Below are 24,498 nucleotides of genomic sequence, written 5' to 3'. Positions count from 1 at the left end.
ACATAGTGGAGTATCTTCAGTAAAGTTCTTTTTTGGGGGAAATAGGAAGTAAAGCAAAGCAAGGCAGGAGAGTGGGAAAGGCCAGCAGGAAACTTTTAGCCAAAATTCAATACAGGTCCCAATAGATTGACAACAGCAGAAATCCTGGCAGCTAGATAGTAAGCCAGCAAGAAGGATCCCAATTCAAAGGAAAGTCTGAATCCTGGGAACACTGGGGTAGCAGACAGAACTGGTTTGGGAACAAACCCCTGCTAAGCCAGAACCTGGACATAAAGGAGGAAACAAAATTCTACAAAAGTCAAGACTTGGACTGCATAGGCAACATCTTGGCCAACAACAAGCCAGGCATCAGACCTCAGCCCCATCAAAATAATAATAATAATAATAATAATAATAATAATAATAATAATAATAATAATAATAAAAGATTGGATCGATACTCTCTAACTCCAGGAACAGAGGTAAAACAACAAAGATGAGGAGAAAAGCTAAAAGAGCACTCACTATACTACTTTACAGAGAAAGATTACTGCAATGCAAGGTCTGAAGAAGAAATCAGTGAAAAATCACTCATAGAGGACAGTATCAAAACAGTCAACAAATTGGACTCAAAGAGCTTAAAAAATAATTTAAAAAACCAAAGAAAAGAAGAAGAAAAATTGGAAAAAAATGAAAGTCACACAAGAAAATTATGAAAAATTGATTAAAGAAATAAAATCCATTAAAAGTAAAAATAACTAAATGGAAAAGGAAACACAAAAACTAATTAAAGAAAATAAAACCCTAAAAATTAGAATTGAACAAATAGAAGCCAATGAATCTACAAGACTACTAGAATTCATCAAACAAATAAAAAGGCTGAAAACATTAAAGATAATGTGAAGTATCTTTTAGGGAAAAGGAATGACCTGAAAAATAGATCCAGCAGAGACAATCTATAAATCATTGGACTGTTAGAAATCTTAGATAAAAAAGCCTTGAAACCATCATGCAGGAAATTATAAGGGAAAACTTTTCAGATCTACTAGAACAAGAAAGCAATATAACCAAGGCAGTTTTGAGAGGAACCTTTTTATCTCTAAATGCCTATATGAGTAAATAGAGAACAAAAAGATTAATGAATTGGCTATACAACTACAAAAACTTAAAAAAGAACAAGTTAAAGACCCCCAATTAAATGCCAAATTAGAAATTCTGAAAATGAAGAAAGAGATTAATACAACTGAAAGCAAGACAATCATTGATCTCAGAAATAAAACTGAGTTGGCTTTATGAAAAGCCAACAAAATAGAAAAACCTTTAATTAATCTGATTAAAAAAAAGAAAGGATAACCCAGTTACCAGTATCAAAACTGAAAAAGGTAAACTAACCACTAATGAGGAGGAAATTAAATAGATAATTTGGAACTACTTTGCCAAACTCTATGTCAATAAACTGAAGAACCTGAGTGAAATGGATGAAAATTTACAAAAACTCAAACTGTGCAGTTTAATAGAAGAGGGAATAAATTACTTAAATAACTCCATTTCAGGAAAATATATTTAACAAAACATCAACAAAATCCCTAAGAAAAGTCTCCAGGGTTCAGCTAGGTGGCACAGTGGCTCCAGGTCCAGATGATTTTATATGGGTACTCTACCAAACATTTAAGGAGCAATTAATTCCTAATCAACCTAAACTTTTTTTTTATAAAAAAATAAGAGAGGAAGAAGTTCTGGCAAACTCCTTTTATGACACCAAATATGAATCCTAAACAGGGAAGAAGCAAAATAGACAAAGAAAATTATAGACCAATCGCCCTAATGAATATTGGTGCAAATATCTTAAATAAAATTTTAGCAGACTACATCAGTTATTATCAGGATAATACACTATGATCTAGTAGGATTTATACCCAGTAGGCAAAGAAGGTTCAACATTAGAAAAATACTAAACATAATTAAAAATATCAATAGCAAACTGACAGAAATCATATAATTATTTCAATAGATGCTGAGAAAGCATTTGATGAAATACAAATGCCATTCCTCTTAAAAACACTAGGAAGTTTAGAAATAAATGGAGTTTTCTGTAAAATAATAAATTGTAACCATCTAAAATCATCAATAAATATATGTAATGGAAATAAACTTGGTGCATTTGCAATAAATTCAGGGGTGAATAAAGGATGCCCATCATCACCATTTCTATTTAATATAGTATTTAAAATGATAGCTGTGACAATAAGAGAAGAAAAAGAAATTGAAAGCATCAGAATCGGCAATCAGGAGGCAAAGCTTTCGCTCTTTACTTAGATAATCTGAGAAAATCATCTAAAAATTCCTTGAAAGAATTAACAAATTCAGCAAAGTAGCAGGATTTAAAATAAACTCACATAAAATCACCAGCATTTCTATATATATGAATAACAAAGCCCAAGAGCAAAAGATAGAAACAGAAATTACATTTAAAATAACTACAGACAACACTAAATACTTGGGAATCTCCTCTTCAAGACAAACTCAGAAACTGTATGTACACAATTATAAAGCATTTCTTACACAGATCAAGTCACATTTTAATAACTGGGAAAATGTCAAATGCTCATAATTAGGTCAAGCTTATATTATAAAAAAATCCCAATACTACCCAAATTATTCAGTGCCACACCAATCAAACTACCAAATTACTACTTTATCAAGCAGGAAAAATGCAACAAAATATATCTGGCGAAGTAAAAAAACCAAGAATAGCAAGGGAACAGATGAAAAAAATGTAAAGGAAAGTGGCCTAGCTCTACCAGATCTAAAACTATACCATAAAGCATCAGTCATCAAAACTGTCTGGTACTGGTTAAGAAATAGAGTAATGAATTACCTGGCTGTGTGGCCTTGGGCAAACTACTTAACCCTATTTGCCTTACAAAAAACTAAAAAAAGGAAAAGAAATAGACTGATGGATCAGTGGATTAGAATAGATTCAAAGGAATGACTACAGCAATCTACTATTTGACAAACCCAAAGACATCAGTTTTGGGGATATGAACTCACTAATTGATAAAAATTGATGGGAAAACTGGAAAACAGTATGGCAAAAACTAGGCACAGACCCACATCTCACACCCTATACCAAAAAAAGGTCAAAATAGATAGAAGATTTAGACATAAAGAGCGTTTATCATAGATGAACTAGCAGACCAAGAAATAGTCTATCAGATCAATGGAAACGGAAGGAAATTTATAACCAAACAAGAATTAAAGCACACTATAAAATAAAAATGAATGATTTTGACTATATTAAATTAAAAAAGATTTTTCACTAATAAAATCAATGTATCCAAAACTGGAAGGAAAGCAGAAAGCTGGGAAACAATATTCACAACTAGGAGTTCTGATAAAGGTCTCATTTCTAAAATGTATAGAGAATTGCATCAAATTTATAAGGTCACAAGTCATTTCCCAATTGATAAATGGTCAAAGAATATAAATAGATAATTTTCTAAATGAAGAAATTAAAACTTTATATAATCATATGAAAAAAACCTGCCAAAACATTGTTGATTAGAGAAGTGCAAATTAAAACAACAATGAGGTATCACCTAACATCTATCAGATTGGCCAAAATGAGAAAAAGAGAAAAAGAGGTTGTGGGAAGATTGGGACATAGATGCATTGCTGATGGAGTTGTGAAATGATCCAATTATTCAGGAGAGCAAAATGGAACTATGCACAAAGAGCAATAAAACTGTTTGTTCCCTTTGACCGAGCAATTCCAATTCAATGCATATATCCAGAAGAAATCATAATAATGGGGAAAGTCCCACATGTTACAAAATATTTATAGTGGCTCTTTTTGTAGTGGCAAAGAATTGGAAATTGAGGGAATGCCCATCAATTGGAGAATGGTTAAACAAGTTATGATACATGAATACTATGGAATACTATTGTTATATAAGAAACCATGATTGGATTCTAGAGAAGTACATTACCTACAGGTTCTGATGCTGAAGGGAGTAGAGCCAAGAGAAAAATTTTCACATAAACAATAACATTATGAGATGATCGATCTTGGTGGAAGTAGCTCTTTTCAGCAGTTCAGAGAGCTAGAACAACTATATTAGACCAACTATGGCCAAAGTTATTCCCAGCCATATGAAGAAAAACAAAATGAAACAAAACAAAGCAAAACATACACACACACACACACACATTCACACACATACACACATACAAAGAAAAAAATATCATACCTTCAGAATCTGATGAACTCTTTATAAAAATTATCCCCTATGACTCTTTCCCTTAATCCTAATTACTCATACTGAAACTGACTAATCTGTAAACATGTTTATCAAAAATATTTTTGTAAAATACCAACCTAACTGTTTGCCACTGACAGGAGTTGGGTGGGAAGAGATGGTGGAAGGAAATTTTATAAATTGAAAATATACATATGCATATGGATGAAAATCAATAAGCTAGTTAACTTTTAAACAATCATCAAGACTGGGCATGTCATATTCTGTATCTTTAGTGGCAATTTTTAGATTTCCAAGCCAAGGAATTACAAAAGAGAACTTGGAGGGACAGTAAGAAAACTCTGCCACACAGAGTGAGAGGGGAGCAAAGTCCAGTGAAGACCTCATTGGCCCCTCATGGCTTGAGGGGCCACTCAACCTGGCAGTCGATTCTAGACACTCAATCCACAAATGGTAAGAGGGTCTGGGGAGATTGCTGAGGTCTCTCTGCTATCTACCCTGGAGGCAGGATTCTGTGGCTTTGCCTTTTCTCAGATCCAGGTTGTAGTCTGGGCCCCAGTCTCAAGGTAAGGAGTTTACTGACATAGCAGAACAGAAATCCTGCTCACAGTTCCAGGGTAGAGTGGTGTGCTTATGATCATATCAGAGCACAGCCCAGGAGAGTAGTCAAAGTCTCTCAAAAGACATTAAAGTAATTGAGGTCCCTAGGAGATTTGTCATAAACACAGCTACAAAAACTCTTGAAAGCTTGGGAGAGTGAATTCTCCACCATGGAAGAAGAATACCACCTTAAAAAATAATTTAAATCAAGTCATAGGCTGGGGAAATAAAAAACAGAAGAAAAAATCCAATCATAGACAATTACTTTTGCCCTATGGAGAATCAAAAGATACACATAGTAGATACAAAAGTCTAAGCTTCTATATCCACAGTCTCCAAGAAAAATATTAATTGGCCTCAGGCTATGAAAAAACTCAAAAAAGATTGAGAAAATCAAGTAAGAGAGACAGAGGGGAAAATTGGACTGAGAAATGAGAACTATGTGAGAAAATCATGAAAATCAAGTCAGTAGCATAGTAAAGGAATTACAAAAAAATACTGAAGAAAAATAACATCTTAAAAACCATTTTGAATCAAATGGAAAAAGAAGTCCAAAAGGACAATGAGAAGAAAGATCCATAAAAACATGGAACTGATCAGATAGAAAAGTAGATACAAGCACTCTCTGAAGAAAATAAATCCTTCAATTGAAAATTGAAACTAAGGGAAGAATGACTTTGTGAGAAATCAAGAAACAATAAAACAAAGTCAAAAGAATTATAAACTAGAAGAAAATGCTAAATAACTCATTGTAAAAAGAATTAACCTGGAAACAGATGCAAGAGAGATAATATAAAAATTTTTGGACTACCTGAAAATAATGCCCTGAAAAGGAAACTAGACTTCATTTTTCAAGAAATAAACCAGTAATATTTCCCTGATATTCAAGAAACAGATAGCAAAATAGAAATTGAAGGAATCCACCCATCACCTTCTGAATGAGAACCAAAAAGGAAAACTCTCAGGAATAATCTAGCCAAATTCCAGAACTCCCAAATCAAGCAGAAAATATTATAGGCAGTCAAAAGAAATAATTCAAATATCATGTAAGGATAAGACAAGATATAGAAGCTTCTACATTAAGGGCTCAAAAGGTTTGAAATATCATACTCTGGAAGGCAAAAGAGCTTGAATTACAACCAAGAATCAATAACCCAGCAAAAATGAGAATCCATTTTCAGGGAAAACGATGGGTTTTCAATGAAACAGGGTTCCTTCAAACTTTCTGACTGAAATGAATAGAGATGAACAGAAACTTGGATCTTCAACTACAGGACTCAGGCGAAGCATAGAGAGGGTGTACAGCAAAGGCAAATTATGAGGAGGTTACTGATGGTGAACAGCTTGATTTCCTGAATGGGAAGATAATACTTGTAATTTAAAAGCTATATGAATCTTCTCATTTATTGGAGAATCTAGAAGGAGAATATATATATATATATATATATATATATATATATATATATATATTTATATATGACACAAGAGGAAGCTGAATATGGAGTAATAATCTATTATATAGTTAGAGTTAAAGGGAAAGAAGGAGTAAACTGGGAGAAAGGGAAAGGAGATATAGAATGGGCTGTTATTTCACATTAAAAAGGCAAAACAATGTTTTTTTGCAATGGAATGGAAGGGGAATAGTGAGGGAGTGAATGAGCCTTCACCCTTTTCAGAAGTGATTCAGAGAGGAAATATACATACTCATTTGGGTATAGAAATGGATCTTAAACTATAGGAAAATAGGAGAGGAAATGGATGAAAGAAAGGGGACAGGGGAAGGGGGGGAGGGGAGTGTAGAGAATAGAGGAGAGAGAAGATCTTGGGTAAGGATAGTCAGATACAGTACATTTATGAGGAAGGACAGGGTGAAAGCAGAGAGGGAATAGAAAAAAATTGAATGGTGAGGAATTGAATGGAGGGGAATACAACTAGCAGCCATGGAAAATAAAATATTGAAACATTCTGTCTGATGGACTTAGGATAAAGAATGCCATCTATTCCAAAGACAGAGCTGATGGTATCTGAATATAAACTGAAGTATGCATTTTCCTCTAACTTAAAAAGAAAGAAAAGAAATCATCAAGAAAATCCTTCCTGTATGATTCCTCTGTAATCACATTCAACTGAGATCAATATATATATATAATATGGAATCAATGTAAACACTAACAGAATACCTTCTATGGGGGGTGTAAGAATGGGGGGAAATTGTAAAACTCAAAATAAACTCTTTCTTTAAAAAAAGAAAAAAAAGAAAAATCTTTCCTGATATCCTAGAACCAGAGGATAGTTATCAAGTGAATTTGCTGATACCTTAGTGAAAGTGATGCCAAAATGAAAATACCATGGAATATTATATCCAACTTACAGAATTATCAGGTCAAGAAGAAAATACTACAGACAATAAGAAAAAAAAAGCAATTCAAATACCACAAGCCAAAGTCAGGATTACACAAGACTTGGCAGGTTCAACATTAAAGGAACTGAGGGCCAGAAGAAATTTGGATACCAACCAAGAAACAACTACCTTGCACAATTGGGTATTTTCTTTCAGGAGAAAAATGAACATTCAAAAGAATGGAGGTCTTTTCCAAAATTTCTACTGAAAAAACAAAAACTGAAAAGAAAATTTGATCTTCACATACAAAATTCAAGAGATGCATAAAAGGTAAAAAGGGAATAAAAAAAAATTTAATCAATAATATTTTATTTTAAATTCAATAAATAATAAACTGATTACATCCCTGCAGGGGAAGATGATACTTGTAACTTGATAATCATTTGTCCATTAAAAGGAGTGTACTGAGGCAAAGCCAAGATGCTGGTAGGGAGGCAGGATTTCCCCAGAAAACTACAAATATCATAAAATTTTGACTCTAATCAAATTCTAGTAAGGGAGAACCCATAGAATGACAGAGGGAAATTATTTTCCAGGCCAAAACAACTTGAAAAATCTGTGGGAAAAATCTATTCCACTGGTACCAGGGTTGGAAAAAAAATCACAGTGCTGTCCAGGCCGCAGCCATGCAATGCTGGAATAAACCAGCAGCAACCTTCAAGGAACAACCTAAGGGGCACCTGGGTACCTGGGGCCACCTGTATCCATGTAAGGGGGAATGCTTTACAACATTTCAGTCCATTAGCAGTTGAACTACCAAGTTCAACTTGAAAGGTCTGCTGTAAAACTCTCCCCCACCAGAGTGAGCATGAAGGCCAGGCCAGGCCTCAGGACAACCCTACCCTGGCAACTGCAGAGTGACCTAGCATCTGCTTCCAGAGTGCTCAGCCCACACATAGGAAGGGGATCAGGAGAGAATGCAGAGGTCTCTGTTTTATCCCTGGGGCAAGACTCTGTTGCTTTACCTATACTCAGATCCAGTTTGCAGTCTGGGCCTTCATATTTCCATAGAAGAGCGAGGACCTTCCTCACAACTCCAGAGCAAGGAGAGTGATTGCAGTCATCCACAGACTATAGCACAAATCAGGAGAGTAGCCATAACCTCTCATAAGACCATGGGAAAATTAAGGTCCCTGTGGAGTCTCCCAAAAACCCCCAGAGCTTTGGAAGTGCATTAAATCCGGTCATAGACTAGGAAAATGAACAAACAACAGAAGAAAAAAATCTGACCAGAAAAAATTACTTATGGGGTTACAAAATATACACTCAGAGGATGACAAAAGTAAATATTCAATATCCAAAGCCTCAAAGAAAAAATAGGAATTGTTCTCAGTAGATAGAAAAGCTCAAAAAAACTTTGAAACACATGTAAGGGAGGAAAAATTCAGAAGAGAAATGACAATGATGTGGTTAAATCATGAAAACAAAATCAGCAGCTTGTGAAAGATATACGAAAGAAAATGAAGACATTAACATGCTAAAACTTAGTTTAGGTCAAATGAAAAAAGAAGTCTAAAAGTTCAATGAGGAGAAGAATGTCTTAAAAACTAGAACTGTCCAAATAGAAAAGGAGATGAGAAAGCTGTCTGAAGAATTAACTCTTTCAAATGAAGAATGGAGCTAAGGGAAGTTGACAACTTTATGAGAAATCAAGAAACAATTAAACAAAACCAAAAGAATGAAAAACTAGAATAAAATATGAAATATAACACTGGAAAAAGAATTGACCTGGGAAATAGTTCCAGTAATTTAAAAATTATTGGGCTACCTGGAAGTCATGACCAGGAAAAAAGCTTGGGCTTCATTTTTCAAGAAATAATCCTGCCAAATTTCCCTGATATCCTAGAGGAAGAGGGTAAAATCTGAGGGAATCCACAGATCACCTTCTGAAAGAGATCTCAAAATGAAAACTCTCAGGAATATTCTAGCCAAATTCCAGAACTCCCAAGTCAAGGAGAAGCAATTTCAGGAAGTCAGAAAGAAAAGATTCAAATACCATAATTTTACTGGAAATATTACACAGGATATAGCAGTGTCTACATTAAGAGCTTATAGGGCTTGGAATATGATATTCCAGAAGGCAAGAGACCTTGGAATGCAAATGATAATGTAGTATCCATCAAAACTGAGAATCTTATTTCATGGAAAAAGATGGACATTCAATGATATAGGAGACTTTCAAACTTTCCTATTGAAAAGACTAGAGCTGAAAAGAAAGCTTGATCTACAAGTACAGGACTCAGGGGAAGCATAGAAAGGATGAATGGAAGGGCAAATTATGAGGAATTTAATGATGTTGAATTTCACACACTCCTGCATGGAAAGAAGATATTGAAAACTCATGAATCTTCTCACTTATTAGAGCAGTTAAGGCACAGGAGACAGCTAAATATTATAATAGACTATATTAGAAAGGGGGAGTAAATTGGTGAAAAAGGAATGTACTGAGAGAAAGGAAATGGAGAATGGGTTAAGATACTTTATGGTTTTTTAATTAATTAGTTAATTAATTAATTAATTAACTTATTTTTTTAAATTTTAGAAAGGTTTTATTTATTTGCAGTTTTATAATTTTTACCCCTATCTTGCTTCCCTCCCCCCAACCCCCCCACAGAAGGCAGTTTGTTAGTCTTTACATCATTTCCATAGTATACATTTATCTAAGTTGAATGTGATGAAAGAGAAATCATCTTTAAGGAAGAACCATATAGTATGAAATATAGCAAAATTATATAATAAGACAATTTAAAAAAATTAAATTAAAGCTACATAGAAAGGCTTTGGTCTTTGTTCAAACTCCACAATTCTTTCTCAGGATACAGATGGCATTCTCCATTGCAGATATTCCAAAATTGTGCTTGATTGTTGCCCTGTTGGTATAAGCAAGTCCATTAAGGTTGATCATCACTCCCATGTTGCTGTTTGGGTGTATAATGTTCTTCTGGTTCTGCTCTTATCACTCAGAATCAGTTTATTCAAACTTCCCTGAGTTCCCAGCCCTTCTGATTTCTAATAGAACAATAGTGCTCCATCATATACCACAGTTTGTTAAGCCATTCCCCAATTGATTAGCATTCCCTCAGTTTCCATTTCTTTAACACCACAAAGAGAGCTGCTATGAAAATTTTTGTACAGGTGATTTTTTTGCCCTTTTTCATAATCTCTTCAGGGTATAGAAATGATATCGATGTATCAAAGGGCATATGCATTTTGTTTGCCTCTTGGGCATAATTCCAAATTAATCTCCAGAAAGTTTGGATGAGTTCACAGCTCCACCATCAATGTATTAGTGTCCCAGATTTTCCACATCCCTTCCAAAAATGATCATTGTCCTTTCTGGTCATATTGATTAGTCTGAGAGGTGGGAGGTGGTACTCAGAGATGTTTCCATTTGCATTTCTCTGATAATTAGTGATTTAGAGCAATTTTTTATGTTAAAGAGTCAAGGAAAAACTTTTGCAATAGATTGAAACAGGGGAAGATGAGAGGGGATAAGTAACCCTTCATTCTCATCAGAAGTGACTCAGAGAGGACATAATATAGACACTCAATAAGATATAGAAATATATCTTACCCTAGAGCATTATTGTCCAAAATGCAACCACATGCAGCCTGCGCGGTGATTCTATGGGGCCACCTGTGTGTTTACTAAATACTTTAGTAAATGAAATCAAACTTGCACAAAGCTCTAACTTAGATAATAAATCAAAATATACTATTGTTTCAATAAAAACTTTTAAAAGTAACATTGGATATCCCTGTCCTAGAGGGAAAAGGAAAGGAAGGGGAGGAGAAAAAGAGAACAGAGAAAGGGGAGGTGGTATTGTAGGGGAACAAAGAGAGGGAAAATCATGGGAGAGGGTAGTCTGAAACAACGCACTGTTGAGGACAGATAGGATGAAAGGAGTGAGAGAGAGAATAGAATAAACGGGAATGGGGAGGAATAGAAAGGAGGCAAATATAGTCAATAGTAACACCTATGGTGAAAAATATTGAAAAAACTTTTCTGATGGACTTATGATAAAAAATGCAACCCATCATAATATAATGATAATAATAATAGCCATTCTGCCCCCCCCAAATTTTTTATTCAGTGCTAATCCACTCAAACTGCCAAATAACTATTTTATTGAGGTAGGAAAAAATAAAAATAAAAATAAAAAATAAAATAAAAAATAAAATAAAATAAAAATAAATAAAAATTAAAAATAGGTCAAAAATGGCAAGGGAACTGATAAAAATGTAAAGGATGGTGGCTGAGCTCTACTAGATCTAAAATTATAAATTACAAAATTATAAAGCAGTAGTCATCAAAACTCTCAGGTACTGGTTAAGAAATAGAGTAATAGTTCGTTGACCCAGTAATTCCAATTCTAGGTCTATAACTTAGAAGAAATCATTAAAAGATGTGGCAAGTCCCACATGTTCCAAAATATTCACAGCAGCTCTTTTTGTAGAGGCAAATAATTGGAAATTGAGGGGATGCCCATCAATTGGGGAATGGCTGAACAGGTTATGATATTTGATTACTATGGTATATTATAGTTCTATAAGAAACCATAAGTGGTTGAACTCTAGAGAAGCAATTAATGACCTACAGGATCTGATGCTAAGTGAAGGGAGCAGAACCAAGAGAACAATGTACACATTAAAAACATCATTGACAGATGATCAACCTTGATGGATGCAGCTCCTCTCAGCAGTTCAGAGAGCTAGAACAAACATATAAGACCAGCCATAGTCAGTGTTATCCCCATCCAGAGGAAGAAAAACAAAGCAAGACAAAACAAAAAAAAATTCCCTTCAGAATCTGAACACTTTTAAAAAAGTTACCTCTTATGTATCTCTTTCCCTTAATCCTAATTCCTCATACCAAAAATGACTAATCTTTAAACATGTCATTTAAAAATGTTTATGTATAATACTAACCTGACTGTTCATCAATGAGGGGAGGGGGCTGGGAAGGGAGGGTGGAAGGAAATTTTGTAACTTAAATATACATATATATATATATATATATGCATATGGATGAAAAAATAAACAATTTTTTTTAAAAAAGAATGCAACCCATGTACTTAAGTCTGTTCTTATGCCATCACCACAGACTGAAGTACATCTTTTTAAACTCTCACTTTATTTTTCTTGAGGTTTCTCTATCATTTTGAGAGGAGGGGGGGATTACATCTTATTTCACAACAGGCTTCCTGTAGTGATGAGAAAATAAATAAATCGGGGTAGCTAGGTGGTGCATGGGGCAGCTAGGTGGTACAATGGATAGAGTAGTGGCCTTGGAGTCAGGAGTAGCTGAGTTCAAATCCGACCTCAGATGCTTAACAATTACCTAGCCATGTCGCCTTGGGCAAGCCACTTAACCCCATTGCCTTGAAAATATCTAAAAAAAAAAAAATTAAAAAAATAAATCAGGAAAATGAATACAAAAAAAGGAGTGTACTTCGAAGGTGTGAGTGTAAGTTGATTTCAATGTGATTATATAAAACTTTATTAATATATAAAAAATTGTACTAGGAAAAAAGGAAAAGAATGGAAAAATAGACTATCTCACATGAAAAGAAACAAAGGACCTATCATACTGGAGAAAAGAATGGACAGGGTGAAATTGCTTGATTCTTGGTCTCATATGATTTGGCTCAAAGTGGGAATAACAAGTGGACTCAGTTGACTTTGGAACTTTATCTTACCTTATAGGGATTTAGGTGTGGAAACCTGGGAAAAAGAGAAGGTGTTACTAATAGGAGGGATGATGAGAGGGAGGGGGAGAAATAATAGGTGAAAGAGGAAAGATAAAGGAGAGATCTGATTGAAATTGGAGGTTAAAAGCAAAACATTGATGAGTAAGTATAGGGTAAAAGGAGAGGGAAAAGTTCAAACATGAGGGGAAATAGAAAGGAGGGTAATGCAGTTAGTAATAATAACAATGGATGTGAATGAGAAGAACACAGAAACTATATGTATACAATTACAAAACACATTTTAAACAAATAAAATTAAATCTAACCCATTGAAAAATTGCCAATTGCACATGGATAGACCAAGCTAAATTAAAAATGACAAATCTACTGAAATTAAATTACTTATTCAGTTCTATATCAAAATTATTTTATAGATCTAGAAAAAATAATAACAAAATTCATTTGGAGGAACAAAAGATTGACATATCAATTGAATTAATGAAAAAAATGAGGCATAAGAAGATAATCTAAACATACCAGATCTAAAACTATATTATAAAGGCACAGTCATCAAAACTTTCTGGTACTGGCTAATTAAAGTGATGGATCAGTGGAACAGATTAGGTACAAGAGAAACAGTAGTAAATAATTAGATTCATCTACTACTTATAAACTCAAAGACAACTTCTGGCATAAGGACTCACTAACAAAAACTTCTGGAAATAAGAGGAAAAATAATATTACTTGATTGTTTGTGATACTTTTTAGGATGATATAATTTCCTTCCTTGTCCCTTTTAATTAGCTCTCTATTCACATTTGCTTTGTCTTTTGCTGAGACCCTCCTGCTGGTTTTCCTGTACCCTTCTGGTGCTAGACCATGTTCTTCGTAAAATCTTTTCTGAAGTCCTTCCAAGTTATCTTAACTAGAAAATTGTCTTTTGTGGGTTATTACTCCAGCATCCATTTAGAGAGTTGATTAATGTTGTTTCTGAGAAAAACTGGGAAAAAGAGTTCAGGGAGATTCCTGGCTTCTTTCTGCCATCTTGGCTTTATCCCCCTATAGCTCAATTTTAGCTCTGTTAAAGTACATCTCTACTTCTAGGAGAGAAGGTGCAAAGTCCCAAGCATCAGCTGTTTTGTGTAACTGTTTTCAGAGTTATTTTTAGGGACCTTCAAGTTTTCAGTTCTTCCAAAGTGTTATGATCTAAGGAGAGCTGTGTTTACTATTCTCCTGGCCTCTGCTCTGGTATGTACAGACACTCTATTCTGCCCTACAGCTGTGATCAGTCCCCCACTCCACTTTAGTTGGTTAATCCCCCTTATTGTCTGGGCTGAGAGGTCTAGAAACAATCTTTACTCCTTCTGATTCAATAACTGCCAGGGATATCTCCTGGCTTTCTGAGGCTAGATTGCACTGCCATGCCTGCACTGAACTGCATTTCAATGTCAGTGTGACAGACCTTTTCTGCAGAACTTCTAAGTTGTCTTTCACTGGATAATTACTTCACCCCATCCTTTCATGGATTCTGATGCTCCAAAAATTAATTTATGGGAGAACTCAGATGAGACTTTCATCCTTCATCTTGGTTCTGTCCTGATCCCGGCAATTTTGGGGGATAACATTTTTTATTCCCTTCCTTATACCAAGTGACAAACAGTGAAATCCTTTAAAAAGGCTCCTCAGACACCTGAAAATCTGCCAAATCCTGATGCTGATTCAGTTCAGGATGGAAATTACCATATGCCCTGGGCAGCCTGTGTGCATGTTTCCAAGTGTATCCACACCTATTTCTTCATTTTTTACCCATTGTCACAGGACTTCAAAATTGCTAAAAATGGTAAAATGATGTGGATGAATTTTTTTGAATGAAACATAAATTGGATTTAAGCAAAGAAGAGATGCTCAAAATTATTGAGCTCACACTCTCCTGAAGTCATCAAAGATCAGTGACAGGAGAAAAGTCAAGATAAATGGCAAAAGCTCAGGATTTAGTGGATGACCTTGGTATCTCTAATAAATAAAAGCTCTAAGAGCTTTTTAGTGACTGCTTCACCACCTCCATGTTGGAGCAAATTATTTGCATGTGAATATTTGTTTTAGGAAGTTTTTTCATGCTTGAGATAGATACCCTGCCAATCATCTACAGCTTCCAAACCAGTCAGTCTGATGAAATGGTTTCACATTGGTGTGGCCACTTCCGGGAGCCACAGGTAAGAGATTGTGGCAAGGAAAAACAAAATGTTGAAAACTACCCTGAAAATGGCTCAGCAACACTAACACCAAAGGGACTACTCTTCCCTTAACATTTCAAACACCCTTTTAGAGTATTTGCTATGTGCCAGATACTGTTTCCAGTCACAAAAAATGTAAAGAAAGGTCAAAAGACTCCATACTCAAGGTTCCCACAGTCTAATGGAGAAAAACAATGCACAAACATCCATGTACAAAAAATTTTATATTGAGAATAAATTGGAGATAATTAAATCAGTATAGGCTTTAACCATTAAAAGGATCCAGAAAATTGTTTTCTATTATTTGGGACTCAAGATAACAACTGAATGAAATGAGAGAAGGTAGGGTGTGAAAATTAGAAGAAAGAATATTCCAAGCAGATAAGAAAGAAAGTCAAATGTTAAGAGGGCCTCTCAGCAGCTCAGAGAGCTAGGACAACTGTTTTAGATTGGCTATAGACAATGTTATACCAGTCCAGAGGAAGAAAAGTAAAACAAAACAAAAAAAACCCTTCAGAATCTGATGAATACTTTATAAAAATTATCTCTTATGTCTCTCTTTCCCTTAGTCCTAATTTCTCGCACCAAAACTGACTAATATGTAAACATGTTTATAAAAATATGCGTGTGTAACACTAACCTGATTAATTGTCACTCAGGGGAAGGGGTTGGGAAGGGAGGGTGTAAGGAAATTTTGTAACTTAAAAATATACATGTGAATCTTGATGAAAAAATAAAAATGAATAAATTTTAAAATATTAAGAGGAATAAAAAAATTGATCACACATGTTTTATTTATCTATTTATTAAGAGACTAGATTTCATTTTTTTTTAAATTTTGGATTTCTTAATCCCAGAAATGAGGAAATTTATTGTGCAACATTCCTATACAACCTTGTTTCCATATTATTATTAGACCCTCATCAATTTAAAAAATTTCAACAAATAGTCTTTCATGGAATTAAAGAACTCATGTGAAGGAGTAGAACTAAGAGAACAATGTACACATTAACAACAGCATCGTAAGATAAACAATTTAAATGGAAGCTGCTGCTCTTAGCAATGCAGAGAGCTAGGCCAAAGTATTAGACTGGCTTTGGACAATGTTATACCCATCCAAAGGAATAAAATCAAAACAAAACCAAACAAAACACAAAAAACAAAATGCCAACACTTTAGAATCTGATGAACAGATTGTTTGTCAAAATTTCCTCATATATTTCTTTCCCTTAATCTTAATTCCTCATACCAAAAATAATTAATCTATAAATACATTCATCAAAATATGTATTTATAATGCTAACCTGATTGTTCACCTTTGAGGGGAGGGGCATGCGAAAGGAAGGTGGAAGGAAATTTTGTAAATTGAAAATATACATATGCATATGCTTGAAAATAAATGAATGAATGAAGAAAGAAAGAGAAAGAAAGAATAAAGAAACAGTGAAATAAAGAAACAAATAAAATAAAATAATACATATGCCAAGAAGTATCATGGTAGGTATCTTTTGACTCATAATATTTTATAGTATGGAGTCTGCTTTGTAGCATAAAATCATTTTTAGGCCCCCTACACTATAATAGTTGTATGATCATTTTCTTCAGATTAAGAATTTACTTCATATTCACGTGGATTCTTGGACACTTGTAATAACTGTACTTTTCTTCAGGGTCCTGCCCCCTCCCACCCACCAGATTTGGAACTCCTCTTGGTTTAGGGAAATCCCTAGATTATCATTTAGGAGACATTGATTCAAATTCAAATCCTGTTAAATGATCTTGCCATTGATCTTCCAAAACTCTTTTTCTTTAATTCCTTTCTTCACTCCTCATAATCTCTACTCCTTTCCTAATGGAGCTTTGTCCCAGTTTCCCAAGTCACTAACAATGTGTGCAAGAGTAATTACTTACCTTTCAAATAAAGAAGAAGTTTTTCTGGCATTTCATCTCAGAACAATTCTTAGAAGAATCTTAGATTATCATTATGGTAGTTAGGTTTTAGGGTACTATTAATTTAATACTTTCATTGTGGCATTTGGTGAGCTAATTAGGATTTTGTAAGCTGGTGTAGGAATCTAAACAATATTTGTATCATACAATCAATGTAAAAGAATTTCCAAGTTTCAAGATTAGTCTATGCCAAAATGAAACTTGTTTTAGGTTAGATCATTACTCAATAATTTCAAATATTTTTGTTGCTATTAATTAAACCATTCATTCAATGTATCATTACACGTAGAATCATTATGATGATGTCCTGGGCACTGCGTAAGGTTCTGGGAAAACAAAAATGAAAATCAAAACATTCTTGAACCTCAAGGAAATTATAGTCTAGCTAATGGAATTCATATGTATATCAGAATACTTAAAACATATACAAAATAGATGCAAAATTATTTGTGGTAGAATTGGGTAATCAGAAAAGGACTCCTACAGATGGTGTTGCTCAACTTAACCTTCAAGAAATTCGTGATTTTGAGAGAGGTGAGTAGAAATTAAAGCACAGAAATGAATGACAACCAGATCACTTTTTCCTACTTTTTTTCATGATTATGAAAAACAAACTAGCAAATATTCCTGAGTCAATCCATAACCACTGAAATAGATGCATAATGAAAGACAGAGAAGAGATTTTCCTAAACTCTATTCTCAAGTTATTGGTCTTCAGCCTTGATATATAACAGGTCAGCTATGACCAGTGATTATGTGATCATGTGATCACTATACTGCCAATTTCCCTCTTTCCCATAATCTTTATTTTTGCTTAGGAGAAAAAAGAATTGAAGAAAAGATACTTTCCTCTATGAAAATAACTTTCTCACCAAAAAAACCCTAAAATTATAGTGCTGTGTAGGTTACTGTTAAGTATCCACAGCTAACCACAGGGATCCAAATTTATTTTTGCTACTGTAACCAGGGCTTCTTTAGGCATGACTAATTTGATGACTGGAAATGCCACAAAGAGCCTTGGGAATATATTTACATGGACCTTACCTAGAGTCTTGTGTGTCAACTAACATACAGATAGAGTGAACCTCATTTTATTCCATGTCTATAAAACTGAGTCAGTTACTCTGTTTTCCACTATTTATTACTGATGATTTTTATATACTGTATCCAGAAGTGAAGATCACTTTCATTGATGCATATTATGAAGCTAACTGAGAAGAAGAATGTCTTTCCCTGATATTTCTTTTAACCTGTCTGTAAAAAAATTGCTCCTGGTGTTGTTTGTTTTGAGTTGCTTCCTTCATCAATGATCAGTTCAATTCAGATAATTTTCCAAATTTTTCAATTGTTGATTACTTTGAGATATTAATATATTTGGAATCAAAATGCTGGTACTCTTCTGTATTACTATGCCCTTATTTAAGTATTGATATTCAGTTTAAGGTGAGAAAACTGAAATCACTTGATTAGTACTTTCCAGTTGAAGTATTCATGTTACTCTTTTTTCATTTAAATATATCTTTATTGATTTTTGTAAAAGCAAAATGTTTTGCAAATTCTTTGGGTGAGAATGTTTGTTCCTTCAATAAAAAATAGTTGATATTCTTTGCTGTATAGAAACTGAGATAAGCAAAGAAGGAAGTTCTTTCTCTCTTCTCCATCTTTTTTTCCTAGTTTAAAATAATGGATTTGGGAATGTTTGTTTGTGTACTGAATTATTTGTTCTGCTCTTTTCTAAGTAACAAATTCCCCTCAGGCATCATCCCGATTTCTCAGTGCTTCCTTGCTGGATTTCCTGGCTACACAATTCTATGTGGAATAATGACTCCAAGCACATCATTGTTTAAACTTCAGGATTCCATAGGGAATCTCCAGCAACTGAGACCAAAGAGGAAAAATAACAGAACGAAACAAAGAACCCAATATTTATTTCTCAAAACCAGTGAAAAGAAAGATGGGAAAAGGAAATTCTTCCCTTTCATCAATTCATTTCATGTCATATATACAATAGGTGAATGTAATCTTTACTTTCTGTAAAACTGGCTAAAAAGGATTGACAGAAAATACTGCCATGCTCTGTCTCACCAGTTTTAAAGACACATGCAGTCAATTAAAGCAGGCTATCCTCATCTATGTAGTAGGAGTTGCGGAAGTCTCCCTATTAGACATAATGGACATGCTACAGGGGTCTCTAAGAGTACCTCCATGGTTCTCACACTGGACCTGTACAAACAAGCTTGGGTTATATAATCAAACAGAAGCACAAGGACTCAGAAAAAAGTCATGTCTATAACAGTAGTAGAAGTGAAAGTGCTATAAAATACACTAGACCAAGGAAAAATAAAGAACAAAGAGTATGAGGGAGAAATAACATATTTCCCCATGTATAAGATGCACCTTAATTTGAGGGTCCCACATTTGAAAAAATATATTATGTAAAGTTATTGAACTCAAGTTTTAGTCATCATGTAATTCAAACAACTCATCACTGTCAAAATACCCATTAGCTTGTCCTCTTCTCTGTTTGATGATGAATCACTGTCTTGGGAGACACTCTGACTGCCCTTCTGCCTGTGCACTGGTCTGTGGTTGACCACAAACAGTCCCTGGGCTCCAGAAGCACCAATTGTGTCCTTTAAAAATCAGTAACTTCCTTTTCATCAGTGATTCTTCTTACCTCATGCTGAACTATTTTTGTTGACACAAAAATTCCAAGTGCCCTTTGCTCTTCAATCCATAGTTTCAGTTCCCTCTCTAACATAGGTCATTTTGTTGACTTGTCTCTCGTGGCCTTATCCTACTGGGGCATTTTCAGTTGGGTTTCTTCTTCCTCTTGCCAGTCTCAGATTGTTTTCTTAGCTGGAGGAGGAACATATTGACTTTCAGCATGAAGATTTCCATTCACTTCTGCAAACTGGATCACTTTGAACTTGAATTCAGCACTGTACAAAAATCTTTTCTGAGCCATTTCTAGGAAGAATGTGGCAAAAAAAAAAAACATAACCTAATATGCCAAAACAATGAGTGCAAAGACAATAAGCACAAAAAAATTAGGAAATGCAAGTAAAAAATCTTCTACAATGAACACAAAAACAAGTGCAAAAAAGCAAGAAATGCAACTAGAAAAATGAGCACAAAAGCAAGGGCAAAAAAATGGGAAATGCAAGTAAAAAAAATCTACAACCACTGTATAAGACACTCCCAGTTTCTAGACTCCAAATTTTCTGAAAAAGTGTTTGTCTTATTTATGGGGAAATATGGTAGTAGTAACTAAAACACTGAAGTTTGCTTCATATTCATTAATCATTACATTACTACCTTCCCCACTTAAATAAAAGGTCTAACTTAGAATAACTAATATCAGATGACTTTTGCATGACAAACCGAATTTAATTCACTTGCCAATTGTAGTATTATAGAAAATTATATAATATGATAGGAATAAGCAATGATTTTATAAGAAGCTTGAGGAAAACTATGGAGCCAAGGAAGTTTTTCATCCAACATAAGTTTAGTATTCCATTTTAGTATTCCATACATTTATATGTCTATTCCTGGGTATTGCCTTACTGACTTTGGTTCTAAGAAACTATGTCTTATATGTTTCTTAGAGGTGAGAGATCAGAGAGTAAGAAACCTATCGCTGGAGAAATTCAATTTATTATAGATTGACAATCACTATCACCAAATTAGGTTTTATAAGTTCATGTCTTAAAATACTTGAGTACTGGAATTGCTAGACAAGATTTGATTTTGAAGACTGTATAAGAAAGTTGAGATTTTTTTCTCGCTCTCTATGCTTTCCAGATATTTTTTTCCTGGGAAATCTCCACATTAACAGGTAGGCATAGTTCTTTTCTAGGTTTCAAAAGTTGTGAGTAAAATAAAGAAGTAAAAGAGGCAGACAATGACACAAAAACCCAATTCTACGCCTATATCCAGAGGAAATCATAAAAAATGGGAAAAGTCCCACATGTTCAAAATATTCATATCAACTCTTTTTCCAGTGGAAAATATCTGGAAATTGAGGGAATGTCCATCAATTGGGGAATAACTAAAAAAGGTATTTTTACACAAATACTATGGAATATTATTGGTTCTATAAGAAACCATAAATGGTCAGACTCTAGAGAAGCATGGAATGGGTTAAAGTATCTGCTTAGTCACTGAGAATCAATGAAGACATTCTTTTCTCCTTTTAACAAAATGTCAAAAACCATATTTACATCTTCTAATAGCAGTCATATAAATAAAACTCTTGTTATCAGTTTTACCTTGCAGGTATATTACTGAAATTCCTTCTCTGTCCATTCTTGTCTTAAAGTATAAGATTCAGGGGTATTTTCACATTTACATAGTACTCTAGGTCAACAGAAGATAATTAAACTAGTACCACTGAAGGCATAGTTCAAAGGAAATTTCAGGAAGATGGTGGACTACTAAGAATGCACATTCCATATTTCCTTCAAAGCGTAATTAGATGACAAAAATCCAAATAATAAAAAAGAGAAAGTAACTAGATCATCAATGGCAAAATCTCTCTCTCTCTCACACACACACACACACACACACACACACAAACACAGACAGACACACAAATATATATATATATATATATATATATATATATAAAATTAAAGAAAAAAGACCTGACCAAAAATAATAAACATTATTATAAAAGTCAAGTATAAATATGTATAAAAGGTAAGCAAAATACACATAAAAGATAATAATAATGTAAGAAAAGAGAAGTGTGATAACTAGACACCTAGAAAAGAATAGAGTAATTGTAAGAAACTTTAAAATGATTGAAATATGAAATAATATAAGACTATCTAATACACTTTAATATCTCTGTGTGTGACTATCTAATACACTTTAATATCTGTGTGTGTGTATGTCACAAAAGAATAATGAAAGAATAATAAAACATAGCAAATGCAAGATAACAATATTAAAGAGTGGGTTGAAAAATCTATTTCACATAAGAAATAGTCAGGGAAAATACCTGGAAATGTTAGATATGTTTTTTACTTCCATTTTTCTGGGGGAATCAGAAAGGGAATCGGTGGTCTAATTACACTGGGGTGATAGCATGTGTCAGAGGAGGTGGAAAAGGACTTTAGATAAAAACGGATTATTTTATGTTTAATCTTAGACATTTTAAGGAACCACTGGAATTAGATAAGCTAAATGGGCAGTGGGAGAATTAAGCACATTAAGAAGATAACTTTGGCATCTTAGTGGTGATTGGATTAGAGGAGAAAGGAATGTATGGCAAGGAGATTATTCAACATACTTTGTAATATAAAAAAAGAGGAATATATGAAAGTTGTCAGGAAGGTACTAAATATGGGATTTGAATGAGAGTGAGAAATCAAAGAAAATAGTAAATTTGCTCCCTGGTTGAACTGTGGGTTTTGGTTTAAGATGCCTTAAAGCTACATATATATATATATATATATATATATATATATATATTTATATATATATATAAATATATATATATATATATAATGTTCCAAATAACTATTGATCAGAGAAATGCAAATTTAAACAACAATGAGGTATCATCTTCCACCTATTAGATTAGCCCAGATGAGAAAAAAAAAGAAAATCAATGTTGGAAAAGTTGGAGGATTGAACATTCATGCATTGCTGGTAGAGTTATGGTTCCAACATTTTCGGAGAGCAATAAGCCCAAAGAGCAACAAAACTTTCCATATATTTTGACCCCTGCAATTCCAATTCTAGGACTATATCCAGAAGAAATTGTAAAAAATGGGAAAAGTCCTTCATGTTCCAACATATTCATAACAGCTCTTTTTTGTAGTGTCAAAGAATTGGAAATTGAGGGGATGCCCATTAAATGGGGAATAGCTAAACAACCCTTCCGAATCTGATGAACTTTATAAAAATTATCTTCTATGTATCTTTCCCTTAATCCTAATTCCTCATGCCAAAAATTACTAATTTGTAAATATGTTTAACAAAATATGTATGTAAAATCCTAACCTGATTATTCCCTGCTGATGGGGGTGGGGTGAGAAGAGACAGTGGAGGGAAATTTTGTTACTTGGAAATATGCATGTAGAAATGGATGAAAATAAATAAATTAAACAAATAAAAATTAAAAATAATGAGCCTCTTAGAAAAAATAAGATATCATCCATATCCATATATGCAATAGGCAGCTTTTCATCTCAGATTATCAGTTATTTAAAGACTGGTTAATTAGTTTTGAGAATTATTAGTATAGAGATAGTAAATAAATATCTAGGAGCTTTTTACATCTCCAAAAAAAAAAAGAAGATAGAGGAAGAAAAGAAGATGGCCTACACGACCCCGATGGAAAAACTACTATTATTGCCTAGGACCTAGAAGATCCAGCAAAGGAATATTTCAATAGGTAGATGAGAATTAGGCAAGACTCGCATCACAAAAACTTAGTGAGAAAAAAAAAATATCAAGGAAAAGAGAATGAATTGTCCAAGGCTGGATGAAAAAAAAATGAGATAATATTTGTAAAATACTTTGCACAGTACTAGGTGGCACAATGAATAGAGTGTGGGGTATAAGTTCAAAACCTAAGACACTTATTAGCCTTGCGACCCTGAGCAAGTAATTTAACCATGTTTGTTCTGATTTCCTCAGCTTAAAATGAACTGAAGAAGGAAAAAGAAAATCACTCTAATATCTTTGCCAAGAAATGTCAAATATGAGCATGAAAAGTTGGAGAGGGCTGAAAAAATGACTGAATAATAATAAAAGAAAGTCATAGATGCTCTATAAATTCTTATTCCCTTTCCTACTCCAGTGGGATCAAGAAAGGTGAGAACTGAGAAAAGGACAATAGACTTGGCAATTAAGAAATAGATTGTAACAAGGTATAGAGCAGCTTTGATCAAATGATACAGTAAGAAGTCAAACCAACAGATTTAAGAAAAGATGGAAGGAAATGAAATGAAAACACCTAATATAAATAACCTTTACAAGGCCATTGAAAAATTACCTTTTCAATGAGTTTGTCCACAAAAGAGAGAGTTTGGAGTGATAGCTAATTAAGACAGCTAGATCAAGTGAGGGCTTTTTGAGGAAAGGGGAGATTCAAGCATATTTATAGGCATTAGGAAAGTAGTCAGTAGAAAAGGAAAATATGAAGATTCCTGAAAGAGAAGAGAAGATGAGAAAGAAAAAGTACACTTAAACCTATAAAGGATTTTCTATTGGCAAGAAGGGACACCCATTATATGAGACAAGAGTGATGGACAATAAAATGACAGAGATAATCTGGGAAATGTAAGATGGGGAAGAAGAAGAAGATTTTGGAAAATAATATTTTTTCATTGTAATATGAAGCAAACTAAGAGAATGATGGGAGAAGT

Source organism: Macrotis lagotis, chromosome 5, assembly GCF_037893015.1.
Source record: "Macrotis lagotis isolate mMagLag1 chromosome 5, bilby.v1.9.chrom.fasta, whole genome shotgun sequence".
NCBI lineage: Eukaryota > Metazoa > Chordata > Mammalia > Peramelemorphia > Peramelidae > Macrotis > Macrotis lagotis.
The sequence above is the reverse complement of the archived record's forward strand: the minus strand, read 5'-3'. Positions refer to the sequence as shown.